The sequence below is a fragment of the Ambystoma mexicanum genome, chromosome 6q, assembly GCF_040938575.1.
Source record: "Ambystoma mexicanum isolate Mex_15411 chromosome 6q, UKY_AmexF1_1, whole genome shotgun sequence".
NCBI lineage: Eukaryota > Metazoa > Chordata > Amphibia > Caudata > Ambystomatidae > Ambystoma > Ambystoma mexicanum.
The window spans coordinates 1,074,459,143-1,074,478,127 of NC_090937.1; the positions used below are offsets into that span (position 1 = coordinate 1,074,459,143).

Sequence of the window (18,985 nt, forward strand, 5' to 3'; positions counted from 1 at the left end):
CCTGGGCTCGCTTCTGTCTTTGAATTTCCAAAAATAGGGAACAAGCCCGATTGCTTTAATATCACAGACTGATCACTTTGCGGGTCAACAACCAAATCTATTGCATTCTGGCTCAAAGCAGAACAGGAGGCCATTTGGACGTCCCCCAATGCTGGGTTCATCGCATTTTGTGTCTGTTTGAACGCAGAATTGAACGAGAGGTCGAGTGAGTTTGTATAGCTGTCCACGTTCCTGTTCGTCTTATTAGTAATATTTTGCAAATCCTCTTCCAACATAGTCTGATCAACCTCTGTCCTGTCCCCTTCGTTCATTGTGACGTTCGTCACGATCTGTGACGTTTCCATTGTCGTCTTCAGGTGTAGAGAGGATTTGTGTAGAGACTCCAGTTGCGGGTGGAGGGAGGCATTCAATGCCGGATTTGGAATGTTTGCTTCATCGCAGGGGCTCACTACTTTAGGGATCCAACCTGCATCTTTCTCTTGACAGGCTGCCCCCGGCGTCTCCCCTTTGTGGACAACATGAGATTTACGAAATAAAGACAAAGCTTCCCTCGCTACCTCAGCAAATAACTTCTTGTCAATCCTGTCATTTTGTTTAGATACGTTCATGTCTTGTATGCCTGACAGCAACTGCTGGTTCATCTCATTTTGTTTAAGGCTGCCTAAGCCTTGCATTGCCTCCAATTGAACCAGTTTTGAGTTCATCAATGCTAACAGGGTTGACATATCCTTTACATTGTCGTTTAGTGATTCGTATAGTTTTGTGAACGGTGTAAGAGAAATTGCCATGGCAGCGGTTAATGTCGTTAATAGATCGTTTAGAGGGACATGGCCACATGTCACTCGATTCATGATTTCGTTTCTCTCAAGTGGTTTTGCTCTGTTGGTACTATAGCGTCTCCCCTCTCTTCTTATTTTAGGAAAGGGGCGTTCACCGATCGAAGAGTCTGAAGTTTCCTCCTCTTCTGATGAAACGTCTAAATGCGAGTTAGACCTGCTAATCTCATGTGTTATTTCCCGTTTTCGCTGTTCTACATGATCCTGTTTAGAGGCCCTCTTCTGTGAGATGGGCACATGTCTCTCCTGCGTCTGTATACACCTCATAGGGGATACTGCCTCTTGTGCTTTAAAGTTATTCGGTCTATCTTCTCCCCAAATGTCTTGATTAATAGCTGTGTCATACATACTTAGTTTTTTGGTTGACGCAATCGTTGTGGAAACATTTCTGGGTGTCAAAGATGGCTGTTTATCACAAATCCTAGTTTTATTTATGTTTATCAAATTTTGCAGCACGGTAGAAACCAATTCTAACGAGTTTCTTTTCCCACATGGGGGATTAACATTTAACCCAGTCATGTTACTCTCACTGGGCTCCTTCTGAGCGCCACCATACATTTGCAAACCTATCGATGTTTCGTCTTTGTATGGACCATCTCCACAGCCCTTATTGTGATCAGGACTGTTAGATAGATCCGGGCAAGTGAATGAGACGTTGATGTTTTCTATAGCATTGGCATTAGGGAAGTCAAGCATCATTGTATGGACACTTACTTCTTTCATCTGCTTCGAGCGCTCCCAGGGTGACTCTGCAGGCTTGGTATCATCGGCGTGATCGTCTTTTGGGAGAGCGCCCGCAATAGCACTCCCGCCCTCTTCCAGCCTCATCAAGGTGTAGCTTTCGACACAGCACGAACTGTGCGAAGTGTCCATCTCTCCGCACCGCCTCCAGACGGCCGCGTCACCAGCGAGTGTCGGGGGTGCCTCCCCCTCAGTCAGCGACGTCGCGGAATCTCTCCGCGCAGGCTCCAACGCCGCAGGCTCCAACGCCGCAGACTCTCCCAAACGGCCATGTCTTACCACGCTCGGTAAGTGAGACACCGTCGCATCTGTATACGTGTGATCGATTAGATCTTCCTCATTTAGTATTTTGTCACGCACTACCAAAGCGTTGGTTTCCGACTCCATTGAAAGAGCAAGCACTGAGACCTTACAACTGCCAGTGGTAGCGTGAGATACATCTGGGTTTATATTAGGAACTGCAAAATTCAGCTCTCCATCGTTTGGGGGCTGCGACTCTGCCTCTTGGCATGTATTAGTAAACACGCCATCGAAGGCTTCTGTTGTTAAGTCCACATAAGCTGGCGTATCTTGTTCATTAGACTCTACTAGATCGGTTGCAGAGCTACATGAAAAGTATTGACTTTGTTGTTTTTTCCTCGACCGTTTGGCATTTAACTCTTGTATTTCATCCGTGGATGCGGCCCTTTTTGATTGGGCTCTTGTTCTCGAGATTGTGAGTCTCGCTGTGAGGTTTGACGGATCCATTGCTTGTAGCGTTGAGTCCCTGATCACCTGTCGCCGCACGCCAAACAGCAAACAGCAGAAACCACAGCCCTTTGCACACAGGGCTTAGCGCCACAAGGGCGGGAGAGGCGGCCTTAAGTGCCGAGTGGACTGGGTCAGGTGACTCAGCCAGCCAGGTGGTTAAAGGCACAGGCACACGCACCTCTCTTCCTTATTCTCCTTCCTCCACGCCACAGCAAACAGCAGAAACCACAGCCCTTTGCACACAGGGCTTAGCGCCACAAGGGCGGGAGAGGCGGCCTTAAGTGCCGAGTGGACTGGGTCAGGTGACTCAGCCAGCCAGGTGGTTAAAGGCACAGGCACACGCACCTCTCTTCCTTATTCTCCTTCCTCCACGCCACAGCAAACAGCAGAAACCACAGCCCTTTGCACACAGGGCTAAAGTTTAAAAAATAAAAAATAAAAAAATTTAAAAAATGGTGCAATTTCTTTCATGCTTTTTCTTTCCAATAACTACGCTGGCAAAATATAAAATGTGCCTTTTAAATCCGGCAATCTATTGCGCAATATTTCATGGGAAACAAAATATCCAAATATAAGACATGTACTTTGATGACAATTTTGTTTGGTATTGTGGGTAAACGTCAACACTGGGAACGTACAACCTGGACGAAATCCTGGCAGCCAAACACCAGCAAAATTGCTGGCCTCAAAAACAACAAAGGGGTGCTGTCCCAAGTCAAAAAGGAAGATCTTCCTGGAATCATTCTTGGGTCATCAGGTGACTCCATCCTAGAGTCAACCATGGCTAGTTCAGGGAGATCATCCAAAACCATCCTTAAGTATGTGTATAGGCTGAAATATTCAAATGAGATGATTCTAGAGTTATCACAGAAACTACTCCAAGAGGAGTTCTGATTACTTGCAGTGATGATCTTGTATTACTCCAAGATGACCCCCATGACAACTACAGGATGGTGCGGATTAATCCAGGATGACTACATGACAACTTCAGGGATGGATGGGGATTACTCCAGGATGGCCCCATGACAACTTCAGGATAGGTGGGGGATTACTCCAGGATGGCCCCATGACAACTTCAGGATAGGTGGGGGATTACTCCAGGATGACCCTGTGACAACTTTAGGATGGGTTTGAAATTGTGAACGATTATTGCAGACAACTTGGATGTTGATTTCAAACGATTTAGGAAAAGGGTTTTGATTCCTTGTGTGTAAGATGGGTGGTATTACTATAGGGTTAGACTTATGGATAGTGTACTGGAAAACATGGAATTTGCAGCCGTTACTTGCCATCTTTGCTAGAGCATTCAAATGTCATTAACTAAGGTTTGCTGATTTAGTATACAAAACTACAAATCCACCCCACAATGTCACAAACCAACCTCTGAACTCCCTCATTTCATATCTCACCTCTAGCTAACATGGCATCACACCAAATAAACTCCCACAATTACAAAATCACTGCACTAGAATAAACACTTTCAGTGACCTAAACAGAATCCGTTAAAGGTCTACCTGCATGACAAGACTGCCGATCACTTCACCGAATATCACTATGAGCAGCTAGCAATTAGTTTGACCATTCACCACACCCAAGAAAACATTATCTGACCGCCAACAGAAATCCAATAGCACAAAAACATGTACCATTGACAAGTTGGCACCAACCTACAAATTCACCAGATCAACTATAATAGTTCTACACACAAGAGCACTTGCATCTTCAGTTTCACAGAGCAGCATGTGAGCTACAATTACATCGTAGATTAGTAGTAGTGGCTGACATATCAACCAAACTCGGTAGTGGGGATGTTCCTATTCCATTGTTTTTTTTAAAAACCGTAATCTGAAAGATTGCACAGGTGTGTGGTAACATGTAGGTGTCACTTCATGGTCCAAACAGGCATGACCGTCATACTGCAACAAGAACACACTGTTAAGAACCGTGGTGATAGAGTTGAGCTTGTCAAATTAGATCTGTCCGGATTTTCAAATTAGATCTGTCCGACAAAACATTTGTAGCAGACAATTGACGGGTTACTTTATAGTCCAATATTTTGCAGTTGTTGCACAGCTACATATCTGGGAACTGCAACATTACACAGACATCTGCCGATTTAATGCTGTGTCTATCAACTGTCCAGGTGAAGTAATAGGCAGGTTCTGAGTAAGGAATGTAGGAGGAATGAAGAACACTAGCCATCCCTGCCAAAAAGGATTTCCAGCTTTTGTGAACAGCCATTAATACATTTTGGAATAGTCAGTTTTCAGCCATCAGCTTTTACAATATAATTCTCTTGTTTTTTTCACTGCATCTTCTTTTTCCAGATTCCACCAGTAGCTGCTTTTTCTTTTTAAAGCCTCAATTATAACTTTTCGTTATTTTATCAAATGTTTCCTGTGTCTTAATACTGTTTCTTGGCTGCAGGTATAAAAAAGGCATCATAATGTGACTACCAATACAACAAACATTTTGCCTGAGCTGTACACTGGCGTGACTCCTCTTAAGCGTGAACCTATCCACCCCCTTGGAGTTTTGCTTATTCCTGCTCTCCTTGGCGCTTTCCCTCCCTCCCCATGGAGCTAGCCACAAATCAGTGTAGCTGCACACATACAAATGTGTATGGGTACATACCCTTGAGAGTGCGCCGGGACCACTAAAGACTGTTAGCGCAACGCGCCAGCCATTGACAGATCTCTCGGGACTCAACCCTTTAATCATCAAGTACTATCAGAAAATTGTTTCAAGATATTTTCACAATAAACTTCCAAAACTGGTCACCATACCAAGTGTTCAATTTCAAGGCCTTGAAGATGGCTAAGGTCGAAACATGTGTCGGCTGACTTTATGGGAATAAATTCACCTACAGATGAATACCCTGATAATATTGTTTTACTTTCATTCTAAAAGACTGTATACCTAACTTTAAGGAGGTAGAGTGCGATTCGCCAATAGCAAGCCATTCTCTGTCCTACCTGCACACATACTCTGACCTGGACTACGGTCCCCGAGGCCGTTCAACCCATAGCGCTTTGCCAATAACATAAGAGAAATCAGTAGAAATCAGTAGACTATCTATAGTTACTCCAGAGGAAGGAGATGCTGTAAATGAGGTGGGCATTGTGTAGTATTCACCTGCATGTGTGAAAAAGGGGAACGACTCCACATAGGGACGTCAGATGTACCCTCCTCCCCCAAACATCAAATAGATTAACAAAAAAAATACATTGCTTACCTAACTAGAAAAGCATGACTCCTTGAAATCCTTTTCACCACGTATTTCTCTTCTACTTTCATCGATTCCCTAGATCACCAAATCAAAGCCTTCCGTGGCACACAAAACCACTCCCCCAGTGACATGGGAGCAAAGAGGCAGTTCTCCAAGTCCACCCACTGCTTTGAACTTGACTCTCTCAAGTGGTGTACCAAGACACGTAACTTGGCTGCAACATAATAACCAGAGATGTCCGGATAGGCCACCCCCCCCCTTCTCTTTTGGAAGAATTAGAGTATTGTAACCAATCCTTGGTCTCTTGCCTTCCCAGAGAAAGGCCAACAAGGCTTTTTAAGCCATGGGCAAGAACTCCTTTGGTAAGACTATAGGGAGGTATTGAAACAAGAAAAGAAGGCGGGGCAGAACATTCATCTTGATGGCCACAAGCCTGCCAGCCCATGACAGATTCAGCCTCTTCCATTTGTCTAGATCCCGTCTGATAGCGGACCACAAGGCTTATAATTAGCTTGGTACAAGCTGCTAAGACTCCTGGTAATCGTTATCCCCAGGTATCGTAGACAGAACTGCTCGATCTGCAATCCCCAAGTCTGAGGGGGCACCTCCCCTTGGGAAATGTCTGCTCTAAGAGGGAGGACCACTGTTTTGGTCCGAATTATACAAAACCCTGATCTTCTGCCATACTCCTCAAGCTCCTGCAACAGCGCTGGGATTGATTGCGCTGGATGGGTGATGTAGGCCAGCACGTCGTCCGCGAATAACGCCAACTTATATTCGCTGCTCCACCTGGAGAAGCCCTTAATTGCACTATTACCTCTGACACTCTGAGCCAAGGGTTCCATGACTAAAACATTAACGAGGGGAGAGAGAGGACACCCTTGCCTTGTCCTCCTAGTCAGTTTAAATTGGGCGGAAGCTACCACATTTACTACTACTTTGGCGCAGGTGTTTCGGTACAGTGCTTGTGCGCCCCTTACCCAGTCTGCACCCAAGCCCGCTTTAGCCAAAACATGAGCCATAAAGCTCCACTCGACCCTGTCAAATGCCTTCTCGGCATCAACCGAGATTAGCATTGGGTCCACATCTTCATCTGATATTGAAGCCATTAAATCCAATGTCTTACGAACATTGTCGACCCTTGCCTCTCGGTGATGTACCCAGCCTGGTCATTATGATCCAGCAACGGAAGAACCCCTTGCAGCCTACTCGCCAGGATGCTCGCATAGATCTTCGCGTCTACGTTTAACAACGAGATTGGCCTATAAGAGCAGCATTACGTTTTCTCCTTGCCCTCTTTCCGAATAACGACGATTCTGGCCTCTGTGAAGGTTGGCGGGGCCTTCCCTGTCGCTGGAATGTCATTAAAAAGGAGCGTTAAGAATGGGATTAGCGCCCCACTGAATCTTTTGTAAAACGCAGACATGAACCCGTCCGACCCCGGAGCAGAGCCCACTCTGAGCTTGGATATTGCTGACTTCACATCTTCTGCGTTGATTGGGCTATTCAATTGATCTCTGTCTGTCTCCGACAGCGCTGGGAAGGATATCTTAGTCAAGTATGGGTCTGTACTCTCCGCGGGTGGACGTGCATCTGCCGTGTACAGCTGCTCATAATACTGGGCAAAGCAAGCTGTTACATCTACTGGGTTGACCAAAAGTTCATTGGCGGCCGGTATTATCTTGGGGATTGCCCTATCTGCCGTCTCCTTCCTGAGTTTGGCTGCCAACAACGTATGGGCTTTATCTCCCTTTTCAAAAAAATTTTGTTTAACAAATCTCAAGTGGTATAGCGTCTTCTCCTTCCATATTTCTTTAAGCTCTGACCTCAGTTTCTGAATCTCTGCCCTAGATTCTACCGCCCCCCCCCTTTCCTACCAACGCTAGTTCTTTAGCCTCTATAGCTCTCTTTACTTGTTTCTCTTTCAAGAGTTTCAGCCTCTTTACCGAGGATCCGTGCGAGATAATGAGGCCCCTTATAGTCGCTTTCGCAGCTTTCCACACTGTCCAGAAAGGGACCTCCCCCACATGGCTTCTCTTTAAAAAGTCCCTGATCTCAGTATCTAGCGACTCTCTAAAAAGGGGGTCCTTAAATAGTGTGTCGTTGCATATCCATCGTCTATCAGTCGGAATGCTTCGGCCCAGGTCAAGGTCTGAGGAGACCATATCATGGTCTGACCTGCCCACTACCTCATTCGAGGACCCTCTTATCAGATGCTCCAACTTGCTTTCCAAAAAGATGAATCTATCCTGGAATGTGTTTGGTGCGGGGGAGATTAGAACGTCTAAGCTTTACTATGTGGGTGCATGGACCTCCAGGTATCTATTAGGTGGTGACCGGAGATTAGGTGTTGGAAGGAATCATTGACTGGAGGGGGGGAGAGCACCCGTCCTATATGATTTCCAGTCACACGCCGGGTTCACGATTTGATTAAAATCCCCTCCACACATCAATGGCCCAGTTCGCTGACCAGGGTTGCAAATAGCTCTCGTGTAAATGACAACTGTTGGGTGTTGGGGGCGTATACTGAGCACACCACGATCGACACTGGACCAATCGAACCCTGTAATACCAACGATCTCCCTTCAGGGTCTCTATTTATGTGTGATATTTGGAGACCTAATGAGGAGCGATACAGAATGCCCACGCCTCCCTTCTTTTCCGACCCGGAAGCCCAAATTGCACCCCCTAAAATTCTGCCTCGCAAGTCAAATTCCTTGCCCTGTTTGAATTTTGTTTCCTGGACAAAAAGGATATCTAGGTTCGCCTGCTTGAAAGTTTGAAATAACAATGATCTTTTCTGCGGTGAGTTTAAGCCCTTAACATTCAGGGATCCAATTCTAACAGGTCTACACCCCCCCATCCCTAGGACAAAGCAATCTTTTCTTCCTTAGCCGATGACCCAAAAAGGACTCAGTTTGTCCTAATAAGTGTATCTCCTGCTCACTTGGTACATATGGCACAAGCCTTTGCGGAACCCCAGGGTACCCGGAACCCCAGGGTACCCACCCTCCCCACCCATCCCGAAAGAGAAAAAGGAGTAAGAAGGTCAGCACATAGGTAAAAGAACGTTTTGTGCGACCTTTCCCTTCCTCCTTGCCCTCTCCCCCTCCCCACAAAGAAGAAAAGACAGGAAGAAAGTAGAGCCGAGAAGAGAAGACAGAAACAGTTGATAACATTTCCAAACATGGGAGACACCCTAGGTGTACACGTAGGGCCACTCAACAGGTGGAGCCCTGGAACCTAGTGGACACCTAAAGAAAATTCGATACTCAATTTGGCGGATTGCTTGGAGACAACATCTGTTTGTGCCCAGCCTGGCTTGCTTGCCCAACAGCGAGCTCAATTGAGGAAAACCATAGGGGCCAGTCAGGAAGGACTCCCATCAAGCTTCAAAGAAGTAAAGCCCCATCCTGAGTCCTCTCAGAATAAACTACTGATCCCCCCCAGGAAGCCTCAATTACCTAGAACAGGTTAAACTGACAGTGATTATCACAGAGTACTCAGTTTTGCAAATGTCCTCCCTTTTTTCACATGGTTTTTGTGGAGCCACAGACCCGAAGGCTTCCTTCTGGGCTCCGACGATGATGGTATATCTTCTACTCCCTCGGCGGTCTCTCCTTCTGCCTGCAAGCCTCGCAACACACCCGAGGCCTCTTCCACCGTGACCACTCGATATTCAACCCCATCACGAGTGAAGGTGAGAGCAAAGGGGTGGCACCATCTGTAACGAATCTTTAGTTCTCTGAGACAAGCAGTTAGCGGTCTGCATGCCCTTCTCTTTGCCAGGGTCTCTGCAGAGAGGTCCTGATAGATACAAACCTTTGAGCCTTCAAAATCAATGGAATCTCGCTCTCTGGCCAGCCGAACTATTTCCATCTTATGTTTAAAGTAATGACACTTAGCCAGTACCGATCGGGGACCTCCCGGGGGACCACCTGCCCGGTGCACTCTTTCAAATCCCAGCTAAGGGGACATCGGCTGTGGCAGCAGGGTGCTTATCAAGGCTTTGACTCTACTCTCCAGGGTAGCGGGAGATTCGTTTGGGAGTTCCTTCAAGCCGTGCATCCGAATGTTCGCTCTCCAAGTCATCAAGTTTGGTCTCTAAGTCTAAGTTTCTCTGCTCCCTATCTTGCAGACGGCCCTCTGTCCTCATTTCTACAAGGTCAACTGACTGCTGATTATTTTCCAGGTACTCGACCTTGTCCTCTATCCTGTGGACTTTCTCTTGGAGTGCTGATACCGTGGCAGTCATGCTCATATGAAATACACAGATCTCATCCAAGAGGAGACGGATATCTGCCTTGGTCAAGGTCTCCTGGTTTCCTCCAAGGACCAAAGGAGTATCTTGGGGGTGCAAGACTGACATGCTTGTTTGCAACCGTTGATATCCTTGAAGCCTCTGTGCGGTCCCTGGGTCCATACTCCCTCCCTCGCGCGCTGCGCTCTTCGGGGTGTCCCGGCATGTGTCGCTGACTGCCTCCAAGCAGTTGAGCAGAGCTCTACGGAGCCCCAACCCTAGGCCGAATCACAAACCAACCAAGAGTGACGGGGTGCCTCTTGTCCGCCAGAATTCACTAATGGCGAGGGGCGCAGACCTCAAGGCGCGCCGGTATCCCCTAAAATGACTTCCCCGCTATGTCTTGCCCCCAACCCCTCAGTCCATTGGGGCCGCGTTATCTGGGCCCAGCATTCACCCTCTCCCCAGCTCCACTTCGCCTCACCAGCCGGAGCCAAAGAGTCTGTCTCAGGGCGGAGGGTGTGAGTTTCTTGTGTCAGTCTTCAAATTGCCCCGTGCACGCACAACAGCTGGAGGGAGGTGCATTAATCACCTCCCGTCTGATTTTCAATTGCACTGTGGGAGGGGGGCACTTCCAACCTCCACCTGGGCCCCAAGCTGTCCGTGCCTGAGCTGGCTCTATCACACCAGGCCCCTTCTGTCTCTCTGTGGATACCTGGGGAGTCAGGTTGAGAGGGGCCCGGGCCACCGCTCTCAACCACTCTGCCTCACCAGAGCCCCCCAAGGCCTCCTGACGCTCTCTCCAAGGAATGGTGCTAGTGGCGCAAGGAGGGGGCGCGCTCCCAGCCCGCACCTTAGTCTCTGAATGCTGGTGTGGAAGCCGAGGCCACTCGGACCCAGCAGCGCCTCCAGCTCCAGCAGTCCGCGGGGGTGCCAGTTCCACGCACCACTGCAATCTTCGGTCCGCTCACTCCGAATCTCCCCACCGCTCGCGTCCGCCGCCTCTCTGAGCCGGGGGAAGCTGATCCCTGCACAGCTGATGTCTCGGCTGGTACGTCTCTCTCTGCTCCCTCACTCCGGCCTCACCAGGTCTTCTTCACCGGCCCCACGATCTTCCAGGAGCTCCTAGAGAGGATCCGCCGAAAACACCAGCTCGCTGCCGGGAGCCACAACCACCATCAGAGACCTTCAGGCCTCACCGCTGAAGCTGCCGCATCCCCTCCCTCCCGACCGCGCTGCGGGCCCGCCAACACGAACCCCGTGGGGGAGGGGTGAAATCCTCCCGACAGTTTTTGACCACTTTCTCCCACCGATTTCACTGGGAAAGCACCAGTCGGGTCCTCCTGACCCCATCCACGCTCTCGTGAAACTTAGGACACTTGCGGGCTGGGCAAGCAAAGTTTTTCCGCTACTTGCTGTCGGTCCCGACGGAGATCCTTGCTCAGGCGGCCATTTCGCCTGCGCCCCCTGGTGGTCTCTCCATTGCAATGTTCTTAAGCAGACGACAAGAGTCAAATCTTGAATATTGCTGGGTCCGTGCAACTCTTTCCTTCACAGTAAAGCACCGAAATGATTTCGCTCCTACCCACTGAAGATTCGGTCATGTGTACGAGTTGTATATGCACATACCGGACACATAGCAACGTCGAACACAAGGGCACAGCAAGCACGTGGATAATGGACCACTTTAAAGCAACCAGGGATTTTGCAAAGGTTTGTTTAGTACATTAAGCTTCTGCCGTTTAAGCCCACACGTGCACTGTCCCCTAGGGACCAGGGAGGATAAGTGCTCATCCAAACTAGCAATCAAAATATATGTTAACAAATAGCGGTGCCAGCAAGATAGCAATTAGGTTTTTTGCCTTTATTTTTTAAAAACATTTTCTTGATAACAAGATAGTCACTCTATTGGCAGTGGTCTTCAAACTTATTTGACCCCCAAGCCCTCCCTAAGAAAAAGGTACCTGGCTTGGGCCCCTCTATCCACATGGACTCCAAAATATTTATCTGGTGTAGAATGGTGCCAAACGGAGGTGTGGGTGCCAAACAACATTCTTTCAAAATCCTTGCTTGTAATAACTCAAATTAATTAGAGGGCAAATATTTGTAAATGCAGCATTCAGAATTTTTTGCAACAGGGGACGTGACTAAAAGTAGCGTTGGATATTTATTTCCTACAGTAACGTCGGACATACTTAAGTACAAAAACTTGATTACTATCAATGCAGTCACTTGCAAGTTGGACAGTGGCATACTGGAGAGCTAGTGTGAAGGGTGGGCGTGCCTTTCAGCAGCCAGCCATCACTATTGGGTTCAATTTTTGCAATAGCCAACCACAGGTTTTCTTCCAGCTTGGACCGATATTTAGTCTTTAGTGCTGCAAAAGTTGAAAATCCAATCTTGCAAATGTACCAGGTGCTGAAAGGTAACAGTACATTGACTGCATTTGGATGCAAAGGAGGAAACTGCATTTTGCCAAAATCCACCCAAGGACAATTTTTTTAATTGAATCTCCAGTAGGCGGTCACTTTGAAGTTCCATTAGTTCCTCCTGGAGGTGTATTGGGAGGTGGGCGAACACCTACGTCCGATAGGAAAGGCTGAACCACTCAGTCATTGATGCTACAATTGTCCTCTGGAAAGTACTTTTGAGAGTGGTTCTAAGATGGTTTTCCATTAGTTCAGCAACACATGAAAAGATCATACTCCACCACCTCAAGAGCATCTGCTAATAATGAAACACGTCGGAATTCAGACATTAACCCTCCTCCTCCAAAGCTCCAACTTCTTCTTAAATGCTGACATTTTTGCGTTCATAGCCAATGATGTGGTTTCTTTTCTGTGCCTTGCAGGGAGAGGTTTATAAATGTAGCTTTTCAAAGAGGTCGCCATAGAAAGCTAACAGTACAAGCCAGTGTGAATCACACAGAGGCTCTTCTTTCATCTGGTTTAAACCCACCTCTGAGAGTCCGTTCCCCATATTGCGCACAGGCAAAGCTTCCCGGGGATCACGCAGTGCGTGTGTCCACAATATATGTGGAGTTACCATCAACACTTTTGCAATTCTGCCCTGAATTGGTTTACAAAATATTTCTCCAATATTTCAAGCACGATATCTATTCTGTACTGATAGAAGAGGACAGGTCAGTGATGCGGCGGAAAATTGTGGTGTCAGACATAAAGATACTTTTGCATTTCTCTGCTGCACCGTCACTAAGCATTACCCGGTTGACAGTGAGAATTGTTGGCAGAATTACTCTCAGCATCTGTAAAGGGCTTTTTTCCCCCCAGATAATGTGGTAAGAAGCTTCCAAGCATTTGCAGGTACTGAGGCAACGTTTTAACAGTGTCTTTTGCTTGTATATGTCTTGTAGCAGCTGTACAAACAAAGCCATGGTCTTTTTTGCTAAGGTTTTGTTTCCAAATACGCCTTAAGTGTTGGCTTCAGGCTTGCTATTGTAGCGCCACAAACCACACACTGCAGCTTAACTTGTCAGCAACTGTGATCCATGTGAACCCAAAACGCAAAAAAGACATATTTCTGTGTTTTTGCATTTCTCATGTCTGTTTCCACCTCTCCACCTTTCCGCCCGAACACAAAAAAGACAGATTTTTTCCCGGCCGTTTTTGTTTTGACTTTAAAGTGCGGAATTCACATACTGCTCCCCTCCTTCCCTACCCGCTCATTAACTCGTCAATCAGGGGGGGACCCCCGAACATCCAATTTCCCTCCCCCAGCACACGCATCTTACCCACATGCGCACACACAGTCCAAAACAAACCTCTGCCTCCTGTGACGACTCTGCTGGGTCTCACAGCGCCTGTCAGCACCTGAGCGCACTCATGTGTGACAGGGGTTTGACAGATATGATCGTTCGATTTAGAAAGACCGCTCACAGAGCGGGCTTTCTAAATCGACATCCGCCCCTCAATCGGTACAGTGAAAAAGTTATTTTCATTTAGTACCAATGATCCATCTAAAAAAGGAACCTGACTCTGAAAAGATTGCAAACCTCCCATGTTAATGTATGTCACTTTATTTTTTAAAATCCATTTCAAGATTTCAAAAATTAAAAATGCTTTAAAAGATTTAAATTGACACATACCACATAAGATTTAAAACGAACCACGTGAAAAGGCTGGGGGGTGGGAGGAGAAAAACAAAACCATATGAACAGCTTGGGGGAAAAACAAACTCAGCAGAAATGGGTCAGAAATGCTGCTTGGATTTAAAAAACCACCACATGATACAAGTCTCAGAAGACTCCCTGTTCATACCGTGAAGTTCTAGCTCAAACTTTTTGTTGAAGTGTGGTCCTGGACTAGGCCACAGGGCGGCGAAAACCACACCTGGATGCACATTGCACAGGGCTGATATAAACCTTCTGCACGTCTACTCAACCAATATTACATAGGGAGAAGAAATCCTTACTTGCCTGCGTGACTGGGTCAAGTGCTTCACTGGATTTTTCTTGTTGGAACACACGTGGTTAGATTGACACACCGACGCTTGGAGCAATACTGCTGCAATGAAAACAGTTAGTCAAGGATACATGGGTCTACCTGAGACTTCAAAAATGAGCAGGGGTTAAAACGAGCTCTTGGGTTTTAGGCATCAGCTAGTAAGCAGGACGTAACGCTGGGAAACCAGGAGAAAGTACACAGTGCACTGTAAATGCAACCCCCACTTGAGACGTGAACTTTCAGTACCGCCCCAAACGGGACATGAGAAAGGAACAGCCTCAAAAATAGGTTTGAATTCCCCGATTGTGACTCCTACTATACCTTTGAAATTACCCCACCATCATCACCCACAGCAAAATACAGTTGTTTTTAAAAAAAAACATTCTTACCGTCGGAAAGTCTTAATACAGATGTCAAGATTTTTTACGGTGCCATTACTGCTGGGGACTTGGCTGTCCAAGATGGGTTGATTAAGCCAATTTGAGATCCTGCAATTGAAAAAGTACAATAAAAAAAATATTATAAACGTACCAGATTGACCGTACCAATATGTGCGCACTACACTCTGCCAGTCGGCACACATCCTCCCCCGCACACAAAAGGGACCTAGGCTGCAGGGGACAACCGGGAAATCTCCAAAAGTTCCCTATAGTCCAGTCCACCTCAGCTGGTAGAGAAAGCAGTCAAGAGCACATACCTGAAAACGTGACTCATACTCAGTCACAGAGACAAAAAAAAATAATAGAGCGAGCGAGAGGAAGAGCATCAGCTTGTTATAGGTTACCCTTAACAGTTGAGAAGTCCAGCCTGCTGGCATTAAAATCATTCATCTACATATCTTACATAGAATAAGACACAGTAGTTCTTAACTCACCAAGCCAACTTTTGGAAACATCGAGTAATAGCCATGTAGTTTATACTGCAGTTAGGTGACAGCGCTGACGTAGCAGCAGACTGCCAGGGCTGCCATGCCAGACACGAGGGCCCCTGGCTTCTCTGCAACATATGGTGCCACATGCAGGCGAAGGCCTGGCACCCACAGCAGGATGATATACATGAATTCCACTTTAAATCACTTCTGTGGCAGCAGTGCAACCAATGCACTGTTGGTAATGCAGTGATTTTAGTATATCATGGGATGCATAGACGTGCTCTATAGTAGATGGCTCCCAGGGTAGCTCAGCAGGTTGACAGACCATTGCTGAGACTGTGTTTAAGGTTGAGTTTAACCAAAACAATTAAAACAAAAAAAAATATGAAAAACATGTTAATCAATAGGGTTTTTTGCAATTACTTATAAAAAAAGGAAGTGCTATAAAATGTTTTTGGCCAAGGGATGGGTTGGGGTATTTCTGCCTCCGTTTGGCACCCATGAACCCAGTTTAATTTCCTAATAACTGCTGTCAGCACAATGGAAGCATTTATTTGTAAACATAACATCTTTATGAATATAACCTGTGATAAAACACAAAGCAAGGGGGACACACATTGTATTGGTGTGGTGCTCAGAGAAAAGAAAAAAAAAAAGAAAAAAAAACACATCTCAAAGAAAACGAGTGAGCGCAAGTTTCAGCAGCGTTTGAGTGGAAATTACTTTTTTCCTTTGAATGTGTTGAACAATAATGTGTCCAGCATGTAGAATGCCTGCTTTCAACAGTGACCACACCCCTCCCCGCCACAGTGATGTTCATGGCCCATTGATTTCCGTGGTGTCCCTTTCAGGACAGAAAAAACAAACGGGATGAACAGACAGAGCCAAGAAATACGCAAGTGACGGCTGGGGAAAGGAGCACTGTTGAGATTAGGTCAGCGAGCCCACAGCTTCCCTCTGCAAAGCTGGGGGCTTGATAAAGCCTGGTCATGGCTGAGGCAGGCCGGGTTCTGAGATCCGGCCAGACATCAGATGCCGGATCTCGGACCCGGCCAGTGCTGTCCCATGGACGAGAGGGTTGACGAGGCAGGGGGCAGCCAAAGCAGGGGGGACCGGTGTTGTACGATATCTGGCTACCCCACAGCAGATTGCTGTAGAGCCCAGCAATCTGCTGTGGGGGAGCTGGATATCATACAACACTGGCAATGCCTGCTTCCTTCGCCGCTCGCCTCTTCTTCCCCCATGGCCAAGCAAGGTGGGGGCACAGAGGGAAAGGGGCGCAGGGGGAACCAGCATTGCAGTGATCCAGCCCCTCTGCTCACCTTTCCCCATGCATTAGTCTTCGTGGGTCCAAAGGGGGAGAGGGAAGCAGAGGGACCTACAAAGGCCTGAAACGCTTGCTTCCCGGCACTCCCTCCAACTGTGGTGTGGCGGTCTGAGCCGAGAAGCGGCATCCCTTACCAGGCAATAAGACGCTGGCGTCACCAGCAGGAAGCAACAACGCAGCGTGGACACGCAATCCAAATTCAGGAAAGAGCACGTCCAGGCTGCATTTAATTTCCCGCGGCCTCATCATGTTGCACTGACTGACCATGTATTTTCTATTTTCTCACTGACCTGGATCACACGCCCCACAGATTGAAGACCTCTGCCAACAGTATGGCTATTTTCTAGGGCTAAATACTCATTGTTATCTTGCTGGCAAGACTACATAGGAGTTTGCATTTTCACTGCATACTAGCAAAGCAACATGCAGGCACCTAGTCAGTGAGACAACGCAGGTATATCAAGGAAGTCACATGGAAATGAAAGAAGTCGGTCCTATACAGAAAGAAAGAAATATGGGGGTGGGGGTGAGGGAGGTCAAGAAAGACATCTTGTGGAACAGACTCTGGCCGGTACAGCTCAATGCACTGCCTGGCAGCACTGAGCAGTAAAGTCAGGCACATCTCCCTGCAATGTTCAGAACCTCTCTCCTCGCAAAAGGCAGTAAAGTTACAGAAATCATTCCAAGGGAACTGCATGCCGTCGTAGTGAGCTCATTGCTGTTATAACAGTGAAAGCTGTCTTGTGCAGATAACGGCAGCACGGGTCATTGGGCCGGCTCTCGTCGGATCCGAGATCCGGCACCAGATGTGTAGCCGGATCACAGGATCCGGCCAGTCAGCCGCCGCAAACCCCAAACCCATTCTGTGTGCTACTTTGTAAAAAAAAGAAAGAAAAGAAAGCGCACGCAGCGCACGGAGTAGGGGCACGGAGCAGCTCATTTCCGCCATAAGCGCTCTGATGGCTCCGCCCCCCTACATGTACAAAGCAGGACTTTGATACAGGTCACAGTTGCAGGAAAAGCAAACTGTAACTTCCTCTGGTGACCCCCTGCAGGGTGCACAGGGTCACCAGAGGAAGTTACAGTCCTCAGCCACGACCCAGTTTATTTATGCAATGTTTGTCGGATACATGGACCCGGATTATTCATTTATTTGTGCAATGTTTGTCAGATACTTGTATCCAACAAACATTGCATAAAAAAATATACAGGTAGCCGTCAAACAGTGCATGAATAAATAAATACCCCTATTATCATTGAAACCATCCCACAGGATGCAGCCACCCAACTGCTTTCAGAGGGGAGCTGCAGGAGCTGTGCCGGGTGTTGTTCAAGTAAAAGAAAACGTTGCTTATGGCGAACAGAAATCAGCAGGTTATAAGAATGAGGTTGCAGGACAATCTCTCGGTTTAAACCAGGATTTCCCCACAGATTATCTGCTCTTTCACCATTAGGTAGAGTAATTGCTCTTCTTAATGATTCTTTAACAGTCTGCTTAAAATAATCCTCTGTATGAGCTCAGATCACAGTGTAGACTAACATTGCTGTTGGTAGTTTAGGTGCACCGATAGCTGGTACGGTTTGCTCCCTTGTACAAGTGCGGGTCAGACTGGGCCATAAAATTGTCTCGGGCACCAATAAAAAAGTGGCCTATAGTTGTAAATGGCAATTCATTCCTTTCCTGACCATGTTTGAATGGTACAAAAGGGGGAGTTTTTTTATAAAATGGGATGCAAATTGTGCATTTTAATGAAAATGTACTCTGCAACACTGGTCAAAACTATTATTCGCATAGTGAAGTAACTCATCGCCAGTGCCAGGGAAGTGGTTTAAAGTGGAATTGATATATAGTTTGGAAAAGAAGCAGCATGAAAGAAATTGCACTGTTTTAAACTATTATTCTGGACATTTCCTTTGATCGGAGGTCAATTGCCAGCTCCGCCCCCCAAACCAAGCCTCTTTGGGCACCAACCCTTTAACTCCGCCCCCAGCCCGGCCCTTGTGGGACCCACCCACCACATTTTTTCAATTTCCACCACTGGATAAGGGTGAAGATGGCGGTACAACCCGACTTGCTGCTGGCAGCCGAATCTGCCCTGAAATTCTCTCTGCGTGTGCGGCATGCCCATAAACCACTTCTGTTTGGGGGTGGGTGCAGCCGAGGATGGGGATACCAGCCAAGAAGACGCACAAAGATCCGCTGTTGGTGCAACTGAAATCAAAATAGGAAAAACAAACCCATTGGTGTTTTGTTCTCCCCCGTTCCCCTCACTTGCCGCGCTCTGAAACACCTGTGTATGAGAGCAATATAAATAAAAATATTATTATCGTTAAATATATCTGGCAATTCTCTGAGATGAATAATTATGAATGCGCAAAAAAAAATAAGTACCTGCCCGTGCATGGCGTGGAGTGCTCTGTTAAATTGAGGCGGAGGCAACGAAAGAGGTAAAGTAAGTTTTATTAAGTAAGATACAACAAGCAGCAGGCACTGCCTCTCAGATCACTAACTCTAACTGCATTAGAAC

General features: G+C 47.1%; 1 long non-coding RNA gene across 2 annotated transcripts in view; it reads right to left on the bottom strand.

Moving 5' to 3' along the window:
* The window catches only part of LOC138516464 (uncharacterized), a 115,695-nt gene that overhangs the window by 80,344 nt on the left and 16,366 nt on the right, over window positions 1–18,985 (bottom strand). Inside the window, exons 1-3 of one of the 2 annotated variants that reach the window (XR_011282272.1) lie at window positions 18,696–18,751; window positions 14,649–14,747; window positions 14,228–14,319 (exon numbers count right to left, since the gene is read on the bottom strand). This is a non-coding gene — a long non-coding RNA (uncharacterized lncRNA). Of the gene's footprint in view, window positions 1–14,227; window positions 14,320–14,648; window positions 14,748–18,695; window positions 18,752–18,985 lie in introns of those variants that run through there. The other variant, XR_011282271.1, reaches the window with a different exon arrangement.